This window comes from Mytilus californianus, unplaced genomic scaffold (assembly GCF_021869535.1).
Source record: "Mytilus californianus isolate M0D057914Y unplaced genomic scaffold, xbMytCali1.0.p SCAF_8, whole genome shotgun sequence".
Lineage (NCBI taxonomy): Eukaryota > Metazoa > Mollusca > Bivalvia > Mytilida > Mytilidae > Mytilus > Mytilus californianus.
This window is the reverse complement of record NW_026262734.1, coordinates 61,951,967-61,961,231: the sequence shown is the minus strand read 5'-3', so window position 1 is coordinate 61,961,231 and position 9,265 is coordinate 61,951,967. Positions and strand designations below refer to the sequence as shown.

Here is a 9,265-nt window from a genome sequence, read left to right as displayed (position 1 = left end):
GAAACAAGTGCTTGTACGATCTTTTGCTGTTTAAACTTTCTTTTGTAAATATAGTAAGAGCTGTTGAATGTTTTATCATGCAAGTGTTCAATTCTTTTTAAATTATTTGCTTGGAAAAGCGGTTTGTGCTCTGAGCATTTTTATTCAGTACTCCTCGGCAGATTATATTTATGAAACATGAAGAGTATCGGAATCTGCCGAGGCTTACCGACTTGTGCATATATTTTGACGAAATCACGTGATATTCAAAATGGCGGCCTTTATATTTACAGTTTGCCTTATAGAGAACAAATCTGTTGATGAGGTGGTAGAGTGGATGCTATCGAAAGGAGTAAGTAAAGATAATTCAGGTGTATTTAAAGGTAACTTCATCATTTCAAGCTTTTTATTTTTAAGAAAAGGAATGGGACCTATTGATACAAAGATAATTAGTAAAAAGCTACTGTCACTGACTATACAGTGTCTATGTTATAAAAGTAATTACAAAATATTTAACTTTTTAATTGTCTCTCAAAGTTCAAAGTCAATACTCATAACACATCATTGTGAACAAGCAAACCCATTGCCTGAAGTATGTACAAAACAATGAAATTTATGAACATGGAGAAACAAGCATGAAAGTGATAGACATGCAACAGACAAATTAATATATTTTATATTGCACATGTAAGTATGTTTTAATGAGCACCATATTGAATGACTTTATACTTGGGTCTTAGATATATATAGAACCATTGAATATCATGCACTGGAGGCAAATCAGGCATATTCAAACAATAATCCTGTCCAATTCTGTATGTGCCAATTTTTTTGGGGGGGGGGGGGGGGGATTGGAAGGGGTACCTTCCCAAATTCCTGGTAAAATAAACGTTGAATCCCAAATTCAAAAAAAATAATCATTGATTCCTGAATTCCTGAAAATAAATGTTCAGTCCTGTCGTCCCAAAAAAAGGTCATTCCATCCCTCAAACATTGCCTGATACATTTGCACTTGAATAATTAAATAATACAAGTATCTTTTGAATACAAGAAATCTAGTGGTAACCAGCATTCGCCATTGAATGCAAGATTAAACATACTGCAACATGAAAATGAGTAAATAGATTTATACAATAATCCACAGTATAAATATTAAGAAATTTTATTTGCTGACCTAATTAAGGGAATACGTAGGGACTAGTCATTGAAAACACAACCAAGTAAGCTGACGTAATTAAGGGAACACGTAGGGTCTAGTCATTGAAAACACAACCAAGTAAGCTGACGTAATTAAGGGAATACATAGGGACGTGTCATTGAAAACACAACCAAGTAAAACATTTGAAATTAAAAAAAAACCTTCTTTACATACATGACCACTGTTATACATGTACAGTATCTGCAGATGATATTCTGTTGTGATCTTGTTGCTAACTATATCATTTCGGTATCATAAGATAAGTGATTTGTCAATATCTTGGTGCTTATGATGTCAGGTTTTATAGTAAGATGAGTGACTGACTGAATTCTTCTGTTATGAGCATTGTACATGTAATTGTAATAGTTTGGAAGAAGTAGGATATAAAACTTATCTGCAAATACCAAGTTTAGTCGACGTCTCCACCAATAACTTTTTTCTTCTACTTGACCGAAAATTAAATATCAAAATTTATACAAAGGTAATACGTAGACACAGTTCTTGTAAGACTAAAGAAAAACAAGCAGGAATACTCAACTAGTCGCTTTTCAATGTGTGTTTGTTTTTGCTAGTATTTAATGTTAAATTTGCAAAGTAACCACATGAATCATTAATAGCAATTTATATGTTGTAGGTCGCTGACCGCATGTGCATGCAAAATGAAAAACTGCTGTATGTGCCCATTTTTCTGCAACAGCAGAGACATGCTAATACAACATTTAGTGAGACGGCACCGTAATGCACCTAATTTTATTGTACACTGTAGTGCACCAGGATGTGGTGCATCATTTGCAAATCCAGTGTCATTTCGAGTACATTGTTTTCGAAAGCACTTCCGAGATGAAGAAGCAACCCATTTGTCCGACGATGACCTTGCTATTAACTATGAAACTGATAATGACATTGAGTTAGCTCAAAATGACAGCAATCTTGCAAGGAAAATCAGCGATGCTCAATATATTCTTAAGCTTAGATCACAACATAACTTGACACAATCAGCTATAAATGAAATTATTGATTCTACAAAAATTTTAAATTGTTAATAAAAGATCACAACGCCATAATACAAACAAAGCTAACAGCATGCTTACCCGTTGATTCATTAAAAGAAGTTAACTTTGAAGAAGTATTTTGTGATGACTGTTTTTTGGAATTAGAAACAGAATGTTTGCAGGAGAAATTTTTTAAGGAAAATCTTGGCTATATTAAACCATAACCTGTTAAACTTGGTGAAATATCAGTGCTTAAAATGGATAAAGGAAAATATAGATTCACTAAACAAGATGCACTAGGGTATAATGTTCCATTTATTGAACAGTTAACAGAACTTTTAAATATGCCTGAAGTACAAGAATCTTTAAATGCAGACAGAAATTCAGATTTTGAATACTCCGACATATTTGATGGAACATTTTATCATCAGCCCTATCATCAAATCAAGGAAAATTTGCTACTTTTAAGCATCTACCATGATGATTTTGAAATAGTAAATCCAATAGGCTCGCACAAGACAAAAACATACTATCAGCCTTTTATTGGAATTTGTTAAATATATTACCAGAGTATCGATTTCTTCTCACCTGCTGGCAATAACAACTGCTAAATACCTAAGAAAATTTGGTATGTCTGTATTGCTAGAAAATTTTATTGAAAGTATGACCATATTGCACCAGGGACATAACTTAATGATCAAAAATGAACTTAAACCACACCATGGAGTTTTATACTATGCACTCGCAGATACCCCAGCTGCACAGTATTAGGAGGCTTCAAAGAAGGAGTGGGTTTGCAGAAAAACCATGTAGAATATGTGACATATCTCATTCTAAAATAAAAAAAAGTAGACATGGTGATGAGTTTACCTTAAGGAATATGACAGAACATCTCAATAGAAGAACTCAGGGAAGACTAAAACATATTAGTCCAAAATGTATGGCATTACATCTCGAAGTATTTTGTGTAGTGTTCCAGAATTTGATGTTACCAAATGTATACTGCATGATCCTATGCATGTTCTTTTTGAGGGCATAGTTAAAAGGGAACTTCAGTTAATGCTTACCAACTTTATTGATGAAAAGAAATACTTTTCATTGAAATTTTTAAACACTGTTATAAGAAATTTCCACTATAATGATACAGAAAGAGCTGATAAACCTCAAGAACTAGAAAGAAGGGCTCTGGATATTAAGAACACTTTTCCTATGACGACAATTGAGACAAAAAATATCATGTTGTTACTGCCATACATGATAGGAAGTAAAGTTGAAAGGGATGATAAGATTTGGGAAAACTTCATTAGACTTTTGCAGATAACTTTGCTCATTATTTTTCCTGTTTCATCTGCTGAGGCTTTGAAACAGCTGATTTCTACTCACAATCACATGTTTTGTGAATTGTTTCCAGGTGTGAGTTTTACACCAAAATTACACTATTTCACTCATTTTCCAATGCAAATAAAGTTGTTCGGACCTGCTAGAAACCACTGGTGTACTCGTCTTGAAGCAAAGCATGCTATGTCTGATGTATATCTGTATAAAGGGGATATTGTACAAAATGGACCTACAGTTGATAATATGGAAATTAGCGACTCTGCAAGACAGTACATTCAACTGCAAGAACATACAATTCAACCTCAGGTTTTAGAAACATCATACATAAATATCAAAGATATAGGGTATTATGTTGGGAGTGTTTTGTTACATGAGCTGATGAATGATGAGCCAAAATTTGGATTTATACAAACTATGATCGTTACAGAGGAAGCCAAGTACTTCAGCATAGTAAAGCTTGAAATTGAAGAATTTGATAGACATTTTAACACATTTGCATGCACTAAAACTAACCAACCAGTAGTGATTTCGGCTAGACATTTGAAATACAAGTGGCCTCAAAAATACCATTACTTGGATGGGAAAATTCATGTTATGTTGTACAATACAGACTTTTGTTGGTCTTGACAGGCATAATCCAGCAATAACAGTAAAGATGTACCTAGATATAAACTGGTGAATTTTTTGTAAATAGGATCATAAGAATGTATATATATATATATATAAATAAGTCTAAATTGAAAACATAGTTCAAACCTATGATTGCGTTGGATAAAAACCGCAATTTTTATACGTGTGCATGCAAAACAAATTTCTTGTTAGAGGGGTCTAAATACAGCACAAACAACATTTTCCAAAAGACCAAAAAAGTGAAAAAGAATATTTTAACAAAACGCATTTGACTAACAGGTCGAACAACAAATGTTCTTAAACCCTGCTGACTGCCATTGGCGATTGCCAAATAAACGGATCACCGATGTAATAAATGGATCTTAATTATAAATATAATATATATATATATATATATTATTTAGATAAGGAAGTTGATGGTTTTACTTTAATAAATCTGGAGGAAAAGGACATTTTGTCAATGCTTCCTGGCAAAATTGGACCAGCAAGAAAGATAATTACATTGATAAAGCAAATGAAAGAAACTGATAGGACATGCATGTGATTCCAAGAGCAGAAGTGAATCAGAACAGGTATGTTCTTTTAAAGACTGCAACCATTTTAGTAATTTTGGATCCAGGACATTACATTTTTCTTTCAATATTAGTCAAATGTGTGGTTATTATACATGTATGTTAATTTAATTCGCCTCATAGACCAACCTATATTATATTTAGGTATATATAATATTCTATTGCACATGTACATACACAGAAAGGTACACTTATTTTATAACTAAAACAATGTATACAATATCTGGACTATTAATATATACACATAGATAAAAGAAGATGTGGTATGAGTGCCAATGAGACAACTCTCCATCCAAGTCAAAATTTGTAAAAGTAACATTATAGGTCAAAGTACGGTCTTCAACACAGAGCCATGGCTCACACATAACATGCATATATCATGTACATAATTATTATATATGTGAACCACTAACTTTAAAATAGTGGCTAAGATAACAGAACATGAAAAATGCAAATTATATAAGCAATTTTGCGAAATGAACACAAGTGTAAGTAATTGGCTAGAAATATTTATGGTAAAATCATTTCATTGGATGAGGAAAAACTCTTTTGAGTGAGCAGAATAATTATGTAAATAAATTAAATTTGACACTCCCCATCCTCACTGATAAAAACCATGCCTGAATATTCATTCTAAATCTATCATGGAGTAGCATTTTACACTGCAATCAAATTACAGGTAGGACTTGTTGGTTTTTCTACAGAATTTATTTAAGAAAGCTCTAAAATAATTTACAAAAGCATGTTGCCAATTTCATCTAATGGCAACAATAGGTACTTGTTTACTGACAGCCCAGTTAGATGCATGACACAAAAAATATTATTGCGTACTTTCATAAAAAAAAATTGATTTGAAAAAAAACATGATGCAAATGTATCTTTGCTTTAAGGTCCAGGTTAAAAAAAAAAACGCTTACTCCAGCAACAGATTTTTAGCGACGAAGAAGAAAAACTACCAACTTTAAAAAGACCGAATGATTCACAGTATACATGTATGTTGCAGCCTATTTCGTCAGAGATCGCAGAAATCCCGAATGAAGAATGTGAAACCATTATTGTTTTGGACCATGGATCGTCTGAGTCTAGTACTATCCAGATTGAAGAGTCACAACCAAAATCATCCCATACAGAGAAACTGTTGAGGTTCCTTCAACATGTCAAATATCAAAACCACTAGAATTATATGCGCCGCCTTATTCTTCATCCATAAAACTTCTTCTGAAAAATGGTACAATTGAAAAAGAGTGGGATAAGTTCATTGAAGAAACAGCATACCATGTACATTCAGTTGGTGGTATGATTTTGAGAGGCAGTTACCAAGATTTTGGTAGAATGATGTGTAAGCGGTATCCATGCATAGGCCATAAATCAATGAAAGAACCATGGGTATGTATTCTATACACATATACTCATTTGAAATGGGTAGATACATCATAGTATGTTAATTGATAATTTCATGCATAGGTATTTAACTTTTAATTTCACAGGCAATAGATATTCATTGGTCTTGTTCATGTTGTTGGTAGGGTTTTTACATGTTTTAAAAAAAAAGAATCATTAATCATGTAAATAGTCATTTTGCACAAGTCAGTTCTATTTAAACCCTAAGCCTAAACTTTCCAACAAATAAAATAAGGTAATTTGAATAATTAGAAAGATCATATCGTAGGAAACATGTGTATTCAGTTTCAAGTTGATTTTTAAAAAACTACTTTGATCAAAAACTTTTAACCTAAAGCGGGACAAATGGACGGTCGGATGAATCGACGCACAGACCAAAAACATAATGCCCCTCTACTATCTTATGTGGGGAATAAAAAATAAGAAGATTGCAATGGCATCCTCTGTCAATATTGCATGAAATTGTGGTTCTGAACTTATGATTAAATCCTTTTTATTTTTATTAGATCTGACTACCTGTACAATTTTCTTTTATTTGGTCTAACTTTTGATCTTTGTAGGGATATTTTAACAAGAAGTTGTCTCAAAAGATTAGAAACATAAGATGGAAATGGAATATACGTAGTAAAACACCAAATGATAGTGAACCAAGAGCCAAAACATCAAAGACACACAAAGAATATGTTGATTTAAATGGTAAGAATGTTTATGATTTCAAAATATCATGTGCAGTGCATTACCTTGTAAACAAAATGAACACTCAATGTATTAAAGATAAGGAATACATCTAGACAGACTATTCTGAAATGTTTTTACCAACTTAAATTCACTTAACATTTACAAAAAAAAATTTCTGATTCTTATAATAACCATATAGATTTGGATATGACAACATTATTCTTGTGTATCAATGGAGATAAAAAATATTTAAGAATCTTTCAGTGCACTGGTACTGTCGTTAGTCTAGTAATTTTATTATCAAATGTTCATATTAAATAATATCGATTATTCCAAACTTGTCAGAAATGAAAGCAGAGGAAGCTCTTTTAACATTGAAAGATCAGCTCAAAAAAGCAACAAAAGAACAGGACAAGGCTCTCATATATAAAGCTCAGTGATTAACCTTTAAAGAAAGAAGGGCTGTGATAGAGACCAACTGGGATTAAGGAAATCTGTCTACAGTTTCCTATTCTTAGTAAAGTTGTTTATGTAAGTCTGTTTTTAATGAAATACCTTAATGCATTACTGGTTATCACGAATAGGATTGAACTATGACAAAATGCCAAGTGCTTATTCTGTTCAATGCACATCTTGAATCTACCCCAAAAAATACTTGGGAGAACACTGATTCTCTTAAATTTTTTCCCCACTTAAGTTGGGTAAACCCTATTTTATTTGTGGTTAAACTTTATAACTTGAATCAATAGAATTATTTATAAATTAAGATATCAATGTATCACCAAATTAACCTTTTCAAGTAGTATGTTAAAATAGAAAGTAGTATAGTAGAGTGATGGGTTTTTTTCAGATTGAAAAGGAATTCTTCTTAATGAGATCAACTGTCGATAAGAAAGAAATGACATCTAACTGGGATCATGTGTTGTCCAAGCTGGATAAAATATTTGATGCAACTAAGGTAAGAAATTATTATTTCTCATATTTCTAGGCCAAAAAATAATACATGTATTTACTCTAACTTGGTGAAAAAAAAAGTGGGTAGGCAAAGATTTTCTAGCTGGTTACTATTTAGGGAAACAGTATCTGTACATATACATGCAAATTACACAAAGCAAAGTAACAACTCTCTGATATGACATTGAGGCGTTATGGAACTTTTAAAAAAGCTATGGTGGTATCATGCGCTCACGGCATAGTTCTTTATTTCAGTATGTTGAGTGAACTTTAAATTGTTTAAGTCATCTTGTTTACAAGTAATAAAGAAATAGAAAGAGGTTGTACTTGTTCAGAAGCTTGACAATCATGTTACATGTATGAATTTTTCTTATCTGCAGACACATACTACCTGTTTGTGTATAGTTTGAATTACAAGTTGGTGTATTCTTAACAGAACATCATGCTCATTTTTGTTTTTTGTACCTCAAATTAGATAGAATGATGCTTGTTTAATTCAATAGTTAGAAAAGGTTTTGCTATTCTTATAATTTTATATACATGTATTATTTTATTCTAGATTGATGAGAGAAGTGCAGAGGAAATCATTATCTGTCTTGAAATGCTACAAGAGGAGATAAAAAACAGTGGCAAATCTAAAGCACTGAAGCCATTAATAACACGTTGCCAGGTAAGAATCTGAAGTGTACATGGTGTAGTTGGTTTTTAAATTATCAATATATATTTCATTGAACAAATGAATAATATTAAGCTTGAAAAGAAGTTGATATATTAAAAAATATATATCAATTGATTCATCAGTAATTTTATGCTTTTATACCACTTTGTCTTAACGTTGTTATCTGCATCTTAAATCATGCTTTTTCTTTTTGGTGTTGTAGTTCGCATACTTAGATTTTAATTGTAATTCTACTTATTTCGTATCAATTTTCTTCTATATTTCAGACTTCTCATCAGCAGGTGAATACTAAAAAAGAAGAAGCTCCAAGACTTATTGTCCTGCAAAATGAAAATAGGACAGTGTCAAATTGTTTTGTTGTAGGGGATGGAGTACAAGTAGAAGTAGGAGACAATGTACTAACTGGTGTCAACTGTTTATTGTATTGCTACTATGTATGGGACTTATCATACCCAAAGCAATACCAGCTGCTTGGGTTTATTCAGCATTTTATTCTAAATGATAAGGCTAATAAATTTTATATGAGGAGTAACTACCTTATATTAATCCTGATAAATCTATAGTAAAGTGTTTGTAAGCAATATTAGATACCTGGCTTTGTCTAAAGTGACATTTTGCTATTTAGAGTCACCAACTGAATATCCAGCAAATTTATCAGGGGTTGTACAAGTAACTTGCCATCCCTTTAACCAAAGCTTTTTTGAATTTTTGATTCTATTAATGATGACCATAAAATAGTTTTAAGTTTTACACTATAAGATTTTCACTTTGGTTTTTCTTATTCCTGGACCTTTAATTGTTGGCATTTATTCCAGTTGTCTCATTGAAAATCTTCTTGATTATT

At 31.9% G+C, this 9,265-nt stretch overlaps 1 pseudogene; it reads left to right on the top strand.

Moving 5' to 3' along the window:
• The first annotated feature begins 250 nt into the window (after positions 1–250).
• On the top strand, positions 251–9,034 carry LOC127712822 (uncharacterized; annotated as a pseudogene).
• The last annotated feature ends 231 nt before the right edge of the window (positions 9,035–9,265 follow it).